The 14,566-nt window shown below is 45.5% G+C and overlaps 1 protein-coding gene across 5 annotated transcripts in view; it reads right to left on the reverse strand.

The window, feature by feature from the left end:
* SPTBN1 (spectrin beta, non-erythrocytic 1) overlaps positions 1-8,901 on the reverse strand; it is a 138,852-nt gene extending 129,951 nt beyond the window's left edge. The window contains exon 1 of one of the 5 annotated variants that reach the window (XM_054818937.1): positions 8,728-8,901. The gene's annotated coding sequence lies outside the window, so the exon portion shown is untranslated. Of the gene's footprint in view, positions 1-7,160; positions 7,627-7,757; positions 8,005-8,302; positions 8,487-8,727 lie in introns of those variants that run through there. The other 4 variants (XM_054818936.1, XM_054818941.1, XM_054818938.1 and 1 more) reach the window with 4 other exon arrangements.
* Between the last annotated feature and the right edge of the window lie 5,665 nt (positions 8,902-14,566).

Raw genomic sequence — 14,566 nt, forward strand, 5'->3', positions numbered from 1 at the left:
TCTGTAACATTTCCACTTTTATTTTTCCTTTTACCGCATTCCTTGTCCAGGTCCCTGCAGCAACGCAAACACGAATCCAGGGAGCAGTTATTTCAATCCATACTTTCCTACAGTAGACTCGCACCAGGGCTAAACACAACCACCTGCTGACTCAGTATTTTACAGCCTTGCTCCAGACCATCAACCGCCCCAGCCCCCGCACTTTCCTCACACTATCCCATTTAGAAGCTAACTCATCCTCTTTCCCTAAGAAACTAATTTAGGCATCACAGGTTTTAAGTTTAAATGGCTTATGCCAATGCCTAAAGCTGCACAATCAGATTCTTCTGTTGACAAATTTGACGCAGGGTTGAAAAATCAAATTTGCCTATTTTTACCCTTAAACAAAACCATATAACGGACTGCAGTGGTAAACTACTGTTCATTTTAATATCCAAATACTGATTGCTTGCATCCAGTCTCTTGTGCCAAAATCCCGTCACCAACAACCAGTCCAGGCATGCTGGAGGCCGCTGAACTGATTTATCTCTGCGTTGCTACTTCCAGACAGTTCAAGACAAATTTGAAGACACTACTACTAACCTACACGAAGATAAAAACCCATCTCATTTCTCCTTCAGGTAACAGTGAGGATTATATAAACAGCTTTCCCTAAGCTGGGGCTGTGGGGTTTGTGCTTCACTTGTATGGTTTTAATACAGCTTTTTCGTTTCTACCTGCAGTCCTATCCTGCCTTCAGCTGAAGACTTGAAAGGGACAAACAGAATATATTTTTAAAAATAAAAATAAAAAATCCCCCAGAACCCTCAGTCAATAATCCATTTTTAGGAAAGAATTTGTGCTAAAATGAGGTAAGTGATAACTTTCCAGATCTCCTGTTATCCAGAGTGCTATTTTAGGGAGAGTGTGACTGCATTCGCGCTTGTCGCATAGTCCTGCTTCCAATCTCCTGGCAGATCCCCAGCACATTCCAGTATTTAACGCACAACGCTTGTTGGGATGCAGTCCCACTTATCTCCCAGACACATTGACTAAGACTTTCCCACATAAACTGACCCACCCTTTAGTAGCAAGGGATCATTCAGTACAATCAGCCTTCAAATGAGAAAAACAATCAGAAAAAGCTTCTCTGATGCCAAAAACACAAAGAGAGTAAAATACAACAGGCTCCGGTGTTTGTTTTCTCAAAACTTAAAGACTGCAAGACAGATTTTCAACTGGTACAAACCAGTGTAGCTCCACCAAAGTCAACCAGATTTTTTTCAGGCTTAGGATCTGGCCTCTTAAAAGCATTTAAATTACAACAAGAATACGTTACTCTCAAAAAAGGTTAAAAAAAAAAGTTAGCAATTAATCCATTCACCTTTGACTATCATGAAACTGTAGAGAATTATTCATAGTAGTATGTACAGAAAAAGGTCGCAATATTTTAAGTTAAAAAATAAAGCAAACATTAAACTAACTGGGCTACCTTTACCACATATGGACCCTACATGACAAGAAATACCTGTTAACTTAAAGTGAACTGCAGCATGGTAGTTTAAAGCCCATTTTTCTCACAGCTTATCATATCCGAGTCAAGGCTGACTATAGGACCATTCAAATTTCAAGACATGCGGATCCCATGCGTTTAGAAAGTTCAGGCACCCAAAACCAGTGTATGCTGCTCAACTTCCCCACTTTCAGATTGTGTATAATTTAAGTGGCAAAGCAGGAAATAAGATCACTAGCTTTCCTGGCTTTCTCACTAGACTCCCTGCATGATACAGGGTCTAAACAAGGATGCTCTGCTGGATGATCCTCCTATATCAAAATGCCACTGACTTCCATAAGGCAGATTTGGGCCCAAAGTACCCTTCCAAAAGCACAGAGGCCAGTAATTTGCCAGTGAGAGGCAAAACCTGCTTTCTCCAAGCACAGGCTAGAACGATTAGCTTCACGCTGCATTCCAGTGTTGCTATAAATGTATATGCCACTAGCATACTGGAGCCACAAGCTACCCACCAGTGCAAAGCTCTCCATCTGCAAAGACTGGCTATAGATCACCCTTAAACACTTTAATTAAATATTTGTTTACTAAGAGAAAAGTCAGTGAAAGCCCTTGGGAAGAAAATCTCATAATTAGTTTAGCTACAGACAAAAGCCAACGCTTTCAAACTCAGATGCCCAAACCAAAACCTGTGGGTGCTAAAATAAATTTATCTACATTAAGTTATTTTAGATACAGCAGGCAGCACCTTCTCCCTTCTAAGCCAAAAAACCAGAGGATCTACTTGCTATAATTAGCTGGAGCACTTGTGGTGGCTAGGCACTAAGCAAAATTGATTTAATGAGAGGAAAAAATAAGCATTTGGTCATACTGCACAAAACCATATTTTCTACTCTGCGTTACTGACTGCAGTAACCACAAATCAACCCCATTGTAAACCAGGCTCTAGACCTGCCCAGTGAGCCAGCACTCACCGTGCCGTAAGAAACGATATATACTGACAGCTTTCCTGCCCTTACAAACGCAACATTCCCTTTTATCATGTAAAAGAAAGAATCAAAAGCAGGTACTCCATAACATTCTCTAATAAATTACATCAACAGAACGATAGGATTAATTCAAGATCAAATAGCAGTAACTTACAAAACCAAAAAATGCAGATCCAGATTACTGCTTGATGGTAAGAAGTCCCCACAATGCCTTGAAGATGACCTTGACCATGTACTTGGGACTGTAACACTACTGGGGCCTGAACCCCCAGTGAAGACTAAAGACCTCCCAAAGATGCCTGTTCGTCTAGCTGGGAGAAATTTCTGCCTGGTATCAAATTCAGCAATCAGTATAACCTTAAAACGTCAGGGCCAGGCTTCCGAGAAGAGCCTCTATGTCACCCCAGAGCACCTCCCACCCAGCTCACTGCCTCACCCAGCCAGCCCCCAGCCACTAACGCCTCTAAGAAAGTGGAAAAATAGAAAATACAACTCCACAAAAGTCAGGGAGGGGGTGATCCTTCCTGACCACTACAGGCACCCAACTGAAGCCCTGAATCGTGAGATTTTAGCACAGTCTTTATCTTAATGTGATGTTGTGTTTTAAGAAACCTGAAGGCAAAATAAAAAAAAAATTAAAAAAACCCAGACAGAACTAAAGGTCTGTAGTCCCTACAGACTAAGGCCAGAAAGGATCACAGCAATCATTCAGCCACTTTCTATGGTGGTACTGAACTGAAGCATAAAGCGCTTTATTCATTAAGTTGGCTACTTCACATACATTAACCTATGTGCCATTCAATCATGCAGGCAATGAAGCAGTAGTTTTGTTTGCTTTAGGTCTGCATATCTTCTTCTCTGATTACATCTTCCACCAGCTAAACTAAATCTTTTTACCCACATATACAACTACGTATCTTCACAGAACCAATATATTGCATATCCCCTCCTATAGACCCACTTACACAGAGGACAACTGCCCACCTGCCCACCCGTGACTGAAGGCCATTTCAGGGATCATTCCACATTCTCGCAACTGTGTTGAGTCACGATTAACAAAACCAAACCCAGTGGTCACTCCAGTACAACTGAGCTGTCAGTCAATCCCTATTCCTTTCCTAAAACAAACCAACCAACCTTTGCTGCTACTTCTTTGCAAGTCTTTTTCAATGGCAAGTCCACAGTTTCTCCAATTACTTGCAGAAGCATTCCTGTTTCATATTCTTAACTATACTAACTCCAAGCAGTACAACTTTAACAGAGAAGGAGAAATGGTTTCCTCTTGTGTGCAGCTGTGGATATGTGAACTGTAACAGAAGACTAAATCCAAGAACATCATTCCTGAATGTGTTTCACAGACCATAGGCAAATTGCTCAGCAGGTGTAACTTCAGGATCTGGCCACTGCTTCCAAAAAGACAACAGCCTATGTTTGGAACCACAGTAAACAGAAAAGCTCCTTAATTTGGAACATTTACCTGTGAACAGTTTCACAGACCGGTATATTTTTAGACCTATGAACAGAGTATTAATGGCACACCTCTCCTGTTCCAACGGCACGGCTGGTATGACCAGCTAGTCTATTCGTAGGATCTAACAGGTGTGTGTCAGCATCTGTCGACACAAGATTTTCACGCTGAGTGGCTCTTTTGTTCAGTTCTTGCTGCCCTCTTGATGTGAGGGGTTGCTGTATAAATCAAACCAACATACCATTTCTTTTTAAAGTTCTAATGCACATTCAAAAGATTGTGAAATAAAGATGACTGCACAACAGCATAACATGTTACTCTGGTGATAGTGGTGACACGCCAAAGATTCCTGGTGTGCTAAAATACGTGCAGCTTGAAAAAAAATATAGGCTTGTGTGATATATAAAGAGAATAGCAGGAGGAAGGTGAAAAGACATGAAAAAGTATGAACATACTGAAATTTTCACTGTTCAAGAAGAAAAAAAATAACCTTACAGAGAACAGGCTGAGAAAAATATTAATGGTGCTGAAAAACAATGGCTAAAGGTACTGCTCAACCTTAATCTGTCCTTGGCCATAGGAAGATGTATATGATCCCTGAGCGCAAAGATTATAGATTGGTGTATATCTCTTCCTGATCACATGCATTTTATTGCAAGTAGAAATACTGTTTTCAGATGCAACCCCACCCTAGCTGTCTTTCTCAAACAACTATAAAATCAGTTATGAACTCAACCATCAACTAACAATACATACAAAAGTTTTTTCCATGCAAAACTGGGCTCTAATGAGGAATGGACAATTAAAAAAATGCGTCTGGGATTAACAATACCTGAAAATGAAATAAAGCTGGACAAAATAGAAAAAAGCTGCCTGCTTAAATATATAGAACTGATCTCTATCAGTCTGTTAAAGCTGTTAAATAAGTTGAGATCTACTAGGCCTAAGAAAAATTCCTTACATGTAATATCTCTGCAACCCTTTTTTCATTAAAGGAAAGCAAAGCCTCAAAAGGCCCAGCTGTAACTGCTGCAACATTGTACTCATGTTCATTAGAAAAACAAATTCACAACAGATCATTTTAAGAGTAATAATAAAAATCTGACAAATGAAAACCATATGTGGGGGGAAAAAAAAAACACTGGGGAAAGCAGTCTTCAATGCAGTCTCTTTGCAGAACACTGACTATACCTCGGTGCCATTTGACCGTACACACGTTTCAGCTCCAACACTTGCTTTACCAGGCGAGTGTTATTTGGTGATAACAATCAAACACGAGATGATTTCTAAGGTGTAAATACACTAAAAAGCAAGAGAAGACAACTAGATTTGCACGTTTAGTGTCTCTAGGCCAGATTCCTGCTGGTTTGACTTGGGAAAGTTGCCATGAGCTTACGCAGAGGTAAGGGTCCAACGTACTGGCAACTCCCCAGCTACATCAGTTGGGAAGAGGAGCAAGCCCACGGCGCGAGCTCGTATTTCAGAAAAGCCCTATATGGCTCTACGCAGTTTCCATCACGGAGCACTGGCCTGATCCCATCAGAAGCTTCCACGGCACGGCGTGCATCGCACACCACAGAAAATAGCCTGCACCGCTCTCCTTCGCAATGCCCTCGTTCAACTGAGGGTGGAAAAAATCCAAGAGGTTGCTGGTGGCTCCTCACTCCAACGTAAGGCCATCCAGTTCCCACAGCCCGAGCACCGCAGTTTGCAAAGGTTTTCCTACAAGCATGAAATGGCGAGCAGGAGGCCCATGGTCAGAGATACCAGCCTGGACTGGATTTAGGAGCTGATTCACGGGTAATGGGCAATGATAAACTACTGTACTGGTTTTTAACTTGTGCCCAGATCAGATGACTAAGGAATTTAGGTGCCTATAGAGATTAACTGTCTAAATAACTTTTGCAGTCTGAGCCTTAAACATCTGCTTAAATAGACCTTCTCATCTATATTCCACAAAATATGTTCATGTACTCCTTGCTAATAAAATAAAATGCTTATTTTACAAGTAATCCAACTACAAATATTAAATCCTGTAACTGATCCACATTAAAAATAAATCCTTAGTCAGGTGACGCAATATAAATGAGCATTACAGGCCCACCCAATAAAGAGGTTTTAACTGATCAAATTTTATATACGTTGAAGGAAAAACAAAACATCTTTCATAAAATGGTTTGGTATGCCTACTTAAAAGGAGCTGAGACACACGCAGCAGCGTTCTGGTTTCCATACATGTAGCATGAACACTTTGCCCCCTCTCTGTTCCACTTCTGTGCGCAGGCAGAGTTCAGTAACGCACAGTAATTCCAAGAGCTGCAGGATCCATGCCACCATAGAGATGAAACAGCATCTGTAACGCTTTGTGCCACACAACTGCTGCAAGCTCCTTTTTCATCCAAAAATGCTGCATCCTGCTTTAGTGAGTATCATTTACTGCACTTAACCTGCATTACAGAAAAACGCAAAATAGGCTACCGTTCCATAACCTGACCTCTTTTTCAGTACCAAGTTTATGCTGCTGCATGAAGTAACAAAATATTCCCTACCTATTTTATTTATTGCCTATCTAGCGCTGGTTATGACACGCGAGCGAGCCTACTAGTCCATTCCTATAGCCCTACAACCACTGCTAAGTCATGTAAGCATCACAACAGCCATCTCTGTTCCACCGAGAAACAGCGAGAAAAAAGAATGCCAACAATTCTTTAGAAATCGCATCTAGCTGCCATCACCCACCCTTCCTGGCTCTTTATCCCATACCATTTTCACCTCCTATCTCTCCCTCCAGAGACTTCTGAGAATATGCAAGTCCTCTTCCAGCAGAGATTTCCTGCAATGGCCTGAGGAGTCACAGTCTCCCTTGACATTTTCACATGGCTGATATCTCTTTGAATAAATTACTCGACATGACCTGCCTCTATAACCCTTAGACTGGGGAGCATTGTTCCCCAAGATGTCTTTCAGCACAATACATTCACAGGACAGTGAGTAACAGTATTTTTTCTGAACTAGCGACACAGTTCAATAAGCAGGTTTCGTAATATTTCTATCCTGTCAATAAAGGTCGAATGCTGTACCAAATGCTCCGGATCTTGACAGTTTATGTTTATTCTCTCTTACAGTAACCCTGCTTCTGATTCTGAACATTTATCATTTATATCTATGGACAATGTCGAGTAAGTACAATCTAGAAATACAGATCACTACTCACCTTCTTTAAACAAGAACGCCCTTTTTACTCACAATTAAGATCTCGAAATTATAAATTCAATTGCTCACTCTAGTTTTGTATTATCATTCCAAGAGCAAAAGAATCAGCCTTAGAAGAAAGCTTCCTAAATAAAACGTCAGACCCTGGTGCCATGAACAAGGATTTTTCAGAGCTGCTGCAGTCTTACAGTATCTAGCAGAAGTCTGCCATATTTTTTTTGTTAAATCAGGCCTATATCCATCCAACTGCAAGAGCTATCTGAAAGAGGTAGTGAAATCAAGCCCATGCATTACGCCTTTTAACTGTGCATTCACTTAAGGAATACAAGAATCTATAAAAGCAGCGGATGAAAGCAATCGGAGCAACGCATCTAATTATTGCAAAAGCCAAACACCGCTCCGTCTCGGCATTATTCTGAAGTCCAGCACTCCCACAGTACAAAGCACCGCAGCGCTAACGACCTGACAGCCGGCCGCGAAGCCCCCGACACGGAGCAGAACGCCCCTCCGCCCCGCCTCCCCCGGGCCGCCCGCCGCAGCCCCGCAGCCGCGCCCGCCCCGCACCCCGCGGAGCTGCCCCGCACCCCGCCCCACACACCGGCCGCGCCGCCGCCGCCCGCTCCCGCAGCGGCCCCCGCCTCGGCTCCGCCGCCCGCGGCCGAAGAAAAAGAAAATTTAAAATGAATTACATATATTTTTTAAAAAATAATAAAATAGCAGTACTAGCGGTCCTGAGGCGCAGCGCGCCCGCGGTTCTCCGCACCGCGGCGGGGCATGCGGCTGCGCGGCAGAGGCGGCACCGCGGAGAGGGCGGGCAGGGGCGGTGGCCGCGGCCCCCGGGGAGAGGCCGGGCGGGCCGGGGCCGCCGCAGGGCGGGGCGGCTCCGCGCCCTGACAGCCCGCCGGGGGGGCGCAGCGCCGCGCCGGGGCGGCGAGCAGGGGCGGAGGAGGGAAGGCCGCACCCGGGCCGCGCGGCTCCGAGGCCGCTGCTCGCCAGCCCGCCCGCCCCGGCGGAGCGTGGAGGGGGGAGAGGCTGCGGCGGGGCTGCGGGAGTCGCCCGCGGTCACCGGCTCGGCGGGCCCGCCGTACACACACGCACGCACCCCGGGAAGGGGGGGACCACCCCCGGCCCGGCCGCCCCTACCTCTCTGCTGCCCGGGCGGCGGCTCTCCCTGCTCGGCGGCGGCGGCGGCGGCTGCAGCGGCGGCGGGGAGTGACCGGCGGCGCCCGCAGCCCCCGCGGCGCTGCGCTGCGCTCCGCCCGCCCGGCCGCGGCGGCTGCGAGGGGCGAGGGGCGGGGACAGCGCGGCGGGGCGGGGGCGAAGCGCAGCCCCCCGCCCCCGCGCCCCTTCCCTGCGGAGGCAGCGAGCGGCCGCCGCCGCCGCCCTGCGGCGCGGGGAGCGGGGCCCGGCCCCGGCAGGTGTCCCTCGGCGCCCCCGGAGCCGGGCCGCCCTCCCCTCCGGGGCACCGGCGCCCAGCGGCTCGGCGGGGGCTGCCCCGCTTTCCCCGGTAAGGACGGGCGCTGTCCTGGGGGAGCGCGGCGGAGCCCAGCTCCCGGCCTCTGCCTCACCTGGTGCTGCTGGTGGGGCCTCGCCCTGCAGTCACCCCAGATCTTCCCCCTCCGTGCAGCGGCCTCCCCGCAGGCCCTCGCTCACAGCCTCCCCTGAACGTTATCCACTGCTGCCAACTGCTCCAAGCTCTCCTTCCCTTTCCTTACATTTATTTGGTTATTGGGTCTCTCTAGACTTCACGCTCCTCCTCCTCCTCTGACACCCTCTCCTACCGCGAAGACAATGTTGGCTCACCCCCAGCATCCATTTCCTCTAGTGCTACTCTCCCACTGCTCTGTCATTACTAGTGGAAATCCCATCCTGAGCTTGACTTCCTCCACTGCAGAGTCATCCTCTCCCGCTTCAGCCCTGCCACCTTCCTATGTAAACTGCCCCCTTTGCCAGTGTCACCCAATCCCCTGAAACTCAACCCCAGCTGCCCTTCTGCAGCACTTCCCCTTTTCCTCCTCCTCTGGGCAGGATTTTGCATATGTCTTTCTAGAGAAAATTGCTAACACACAGCCAGCATGCCTTTCCTCCTTCCCCCACACCTCTCTCCCCACCTAGTACGGAGGCAGACATTTCTGCTTCAGGTTTCCTTTGCTAGCCCTGGCCCCTCTGCTTGCATCTGTGTCCTCATCCACTTCATGCCCTCTTCCCATGGTTCCCTCCTGTCTGCTATCCCCAACCTCTTGCTCGCAATACAGCTATGGACTAGCGTTGTCCATCATTTTAAAAAAACAAGAACAACAAACCACCATTGGTTTAATTTGCCTCTTTAGTTGTCATTCTCTCCCCTCCTGCTTCTCATCCCCGCACTCACTCCTAAACGCAGTACTTAACTGCTGTCTGGAGTTCCTCTCCTCTCCACCTATCTTAAATTTCCTCTTATCTGGCTCCTGCCCCTTCACACTCTGCTACTTTGCCAAAATTTCTAATATCCACTTCCTGGCGGAATCTCTGGAATATTGCTTCATTTCCATCCTGTCAAAATTATCAGCCTGGCTCTTTTTGATATTTTGTTCTCCTTTTGTTTCCAACACTGCCTCCCCCAGACCTGCCTCCTTACCACTCCTTCAGTGCATCCTTACTCCTGATTTCCAGTGAGAGTTCTAATCGGGACATTTAATCATTCCCTCTATACTTATTGTTAGGTGAACTCACCCCATAAAATACAAACATGTAACATACGCATTCAGTAACAGTCTCTCTGTGATCTACCTCTCTGTTTCCAGGCTTCTTGCCATACCCAAATTAAAATCTCACTCTGCCCTTTTGGCACCTGCAGGATGGCAAGCCACTGGTTCAACATATACAGGAGAGCTCCTAAAATGCCACCGAACAGGCCAATAACTTATCTGCTACCTCCTGTCCTGATCACATCAGCCAGTATCACCATGATACTTGTCATTCAGGCCTCCGGTATGGACACCATCCTTAGCTGGACCTGGCTCCTTTCTTATCCAGCCAGGCGGCCAGTGCTCTCATGCAGATTCTCATCGCCTCACTCTTCAGTTGCAGCCACATCCCCTTCTGTATCCTTTACAGATGTACCCTCACCTATTTGAACTTACTCCAAAGACTGCTGCATGTTTCTTTTCTTCATTGGTCCTTTGGAACAAGCCATCCTTTTCTCCATCTTTCCAGTGGTCTCACTTCCCAGATCAGGCATAAACCAATAATCAGCAATTTCAGCCCTCCCTGCACCTGCCTGTATTCAGCATCAGTACCTACCTTTGACTTGCCCAGGCTATCAGACAAGTAACCTCATGCTTTCTCTCATTCCTAAATCCCTCAAACTCACGAAAAGTTCCTCAGGCGTTCAGAAAGCCTCTTTAAAATGTTCAGTTACCATAGAGCCTTGACAAGACTTAAGCGTGTACTTCCATGTTTGTCATCTCTGGTGGTTCACATCCAGTTCTCGGGATGCAGTAAAAATAAAACAGCTAAGGGGCAACTCTGTCCCACTGCTCCTTTTCTTGCTCCTCTCTTGCACTGGTTCTACTGGTCCACTGATCCCTCCCCACCTTGGTAAAACAGAATTCAGCAACAACAGTTCTCTGCTGGCTCCCTGAGCTGAACTGGCTTTCAGCAGCAAACCCTTTATCAGCACAAACACCTTGCCTAACTGCACCCTTAGATGCTAAAATATCTAAAGCGGGCCGCCTTTGCTTTCTTTATTTGTACAGCATCTTGTACAATAAAAACCCACCATTAGGGTTTCCAGACAGGTACTAGAAGGTACTTGCTTCTATGTAATGTAAATGCTGGTAGTAAAGAGGGAAAGAGAGCCCTTTTTTCATTTAACAACAACAACAATTCCAAGCAAAACCCTTCTTAATCATTACTGTAGCAAAGGATAAGTCAATCGCTTCAATCACTTCAAAAAATTATATGCAGAGAGAAAAGAAAAATAAATGAAAACAATTTTTCCAGCCTTCCTGATCCCCCCCCGCCCCCAACAGTGGTATTGAAATTAGCTGAAATAGCTGCAGGATTAAGATACTGCTCCTGATCAACAGGCTCACTAAACCTGGCCAAAATAACATGAAAAGTTCTACACAGTTTCTTTATTATGTGGACTATATGTTAAAATATTTTACAAAGCAATTTTTGTTAGTCCAACTAGAGTTTTCTCTTAGAAAAAGCTGAACAATTTGGCTGTGAACAATAAAAACTAGCAAGTGCCTAAGTATATGTACTCTCTCACATTTCAGGCTCTGAAGGATAAAACTTCTCAGATTTTTGATCCAGCATAAATGCTGCTTTTACTATAGCCATCAGTAATAGGAATTCAGAGACCCTAATTGTGTATGTGTGTGTATATATATAAAATTAAAAAATATATTCAAATGCTAGGATGTTAAGAAACATCAGGGGGGAAAAAAAACATCCTTCACTCAACTATTAATATCTCTCAAACAAGTAGGCAGGAAAAAAAGATTATAATATATGGAAGTGAGCAAGAACATCTAGTGTGTTTTAAGATTCTGTCTGTCTTAACTGACATAGCTTAAAGGAGGGTGGGCCATTGGTTATCATGGAAATAACTGGGTAGGAATGAATGCCTGAAGAAGCAAGAACCAGAATAGCAGGGGTATTGTGGGCTCCAACCAGTTAACCCAGTTACTGACAGTCACTTTCTTCTTTTTAAAGAGCCTACATTCTGTAGGGCAGGTATCAATGTTTTGCCACTGATAGTTAAAACCAGCATCTCCAGGTTTGACAGAGAGGATGCTATTTTCATTTTAAAAATTACTGCAAATATTTGCTAGTATTTTCAGCATGAATGTTCAGCTTGCAGGGTTAGAAAGCCAAAACCTCCAACTTTGTGACAGTGAAGGTAGGAATACTTACAAGTTAAAATACCAGCACTTCCCAATACCAGCAAGTACACCAGTTAGACAGACAGGTGGTTTGCTCTGACAGCCACATTCCCACTCCTCTAATCAAACTGAAAGGAGTAGAATGAGTGGCCAGATTAGAAACTGTTGTTAAATGAAGTGGAAAGGGGCAGCAAAGCAATGTTGGATGAACAAAACAAAACATTTCATTCATTGGGCCAACGAAAAAAAAGCAGCAGATCGAGATTAGATATTGAGTCACAATTTTTAAGGCAATACCAAAACTAGGAAAAAAATCTATTTAAGAATGGTGGCAATTTCCAAAAAGACAGAAGAGATGCACACAGAGAGATTAATACTGCAGTAAAAAAGTTCCTAGCTATACATTAAACTGAAAAAGCATTGTGTTATCAGAAAGTTCCAGTTACACAGGTTCACCGTATGACTGAGATGGGAGATAGGTTCCTCCCACCAGACACATCTTTCCTCCACCTGTAGCGCCCAGTTTTAAACACATGCTGAGGCTCAAAGGCACAAATCTAGACTACTGATTTATCTCATAGCAAACTTGGCCAAGCTCTTGAGAGGCAAATCAAAGATGGGCAGTATTCTGCCTAAAGGAAAAAATTCTTAGCTTCCTCACTACGTGCAACCCAGCTCTGTGCTACACCCTTACCTTCAATAACACCTTGTAGCAATGCATTCCCTGTGATCTCTTTACAAGTATATTTCTGTTTCCCAACAGTCCTTGCAAACAGAAATACTTTAGATCCTCACTCCTTGGTTCCCCTTCTCTCTACAAGCAGTCCAGGAAGCTGGCAAGCCCAGAATTCTGCATCAGGAAATAAACAAACTTCCCGGGTACCTCCATGCACAGTACTTCGCAGTGACCTAACTGCGGGTACAAGAGGTGTGCGTGACAGAAGCAGCGTCTCTACTGGTAAGAAACAGCAGGAGCGTGGAGATCCTTAGTAGCTCCACCCTCAGGCAGCATATCAGAGGTCTAGGAATACTCTCTTCCTGAGAAAGTCTTATTTCTTCCTCTTCACCCCAAACGCCTCCGCTCCTGTTTGCTTACCCCATCCCCACTGTATTTCTTTTTAACCATTTGCTCTACCATCAGCTCCTGTGAGCTTAGGACCTACTTCTCCATGTTCCCAACACACCCAACCCTGGAAAATAACTAAAGCGTAGGGCACTTACAAAAGCCTTTGCCTTAGCCAGTTGCTGTCTCTTTCCCACGCCACCAGAGTCAGCAGTGGAAATGCTGACAGTGTGAAGAAAAGATGGCCTTCCTGCTCTCCGGGCCAACATCACGGCAATCTCCAGCATGCGGGAGGAGTCCTGGCAGGAGTTCTGGTGCTGGGCCCGCAGCACTGTGGAGGGACAGGAAGCATTAGCGAGACCTGGTAGAGGCACAGGGCCAGCGTACCACAACATCCCTTGCAGACATTTCCATTGTGTTCAAGTCAGTACATTAAAAAATAAAATAAGTGTCTTGGGACCTACTTGTATGTCCTGCAGGCTCCACACGGAAGAAACCCTATCACAGAGAATGGCTACAGCTGCAGTCAAAGGTACGCCTGAAGCTGTGCGGCAGACAAAGTAGGTTTACCCCAGCTAGCTCATACACCAATACGCAGCTCAGCTGCAGCAGCGAAGGCCCAAGGACATCTGCACAAAACCACCCTGGAAAGTAGGGTAACACTCGTGGCATACACCAAGCCGTGCACTCCCAAGGCTACCCTGCTGCCAGCACTCGGCTAGCAAACTCCTATCTGTTGCGGGGTTGCACCTACAAGTTGGAGATGGGCATTTGACTGCAGACTAAACGTTGTTCCCTGAAAAAGCCTGACATTTAGTAAGGAACACCTAAACGGGCAGGTCTAAGTTTCTTGCCCCTTCAAAAACATCCTTTGTGGTGCAGCAGTTTGAGGATCGGTCACATGTATTAAAGGTGTTAATGCAGCAACGTTTCCTCCCACGTACCAAAAGAGAAATGGTGGGGTATGCTGACCAAAGCATGGGGTATGCTGACAGCATTTATCTGTCCTAGGAAAATCTGTGCTATTCTCTTTAAAAAAGCTTTCCCCCTTGTTGCCCAATGTTATTCTTTATTCTCTTTCCTCTTTTCTAGTGTTTAACCGTACTTTTACTCCTCTATTTCCTCTAGGTACATTAAACAAATACACATTAGCCAGTCTGTGTAATCTGATGAAACGGAAAGCTGCAATGTGTATTTGGATAGGATATACTGGAACAGTTAGTCCATTAACTGCTTGGTGGGACAACAATGTCTCTATTTTTAACACCCAAATTTGGATTTTTTTAATTTAAAAAACCCCAAGTAACAAGAAGACATGCAGACATGGAAAGACAAAAACGGCTGAAGAAATCAACAGCAAAGTAGCCTCTTTTACTAATGTGGCAGAAAATACAGATCTCTAGAGCACCTACAGGACAGGAAAAAAAAAGAGAACTTCAGTGAACTTTAGTCATCTTTGGCAAGTGAAAT

This window comes from Grus americana, chromosome 3 (assembly GCF_028858705.1).
Source record: "Grus americana isolate bGruAme1 chromosome 3, bGruAme1.mat, whole genome shotgun sequence".
In the NCBI taxonomy this organism is placed as follows: domain Eukaryota; kingdom Metazoa; phylum Chordata; class Aves; order Gruiformes; family Gruidae; genus Grus; species Grus americana.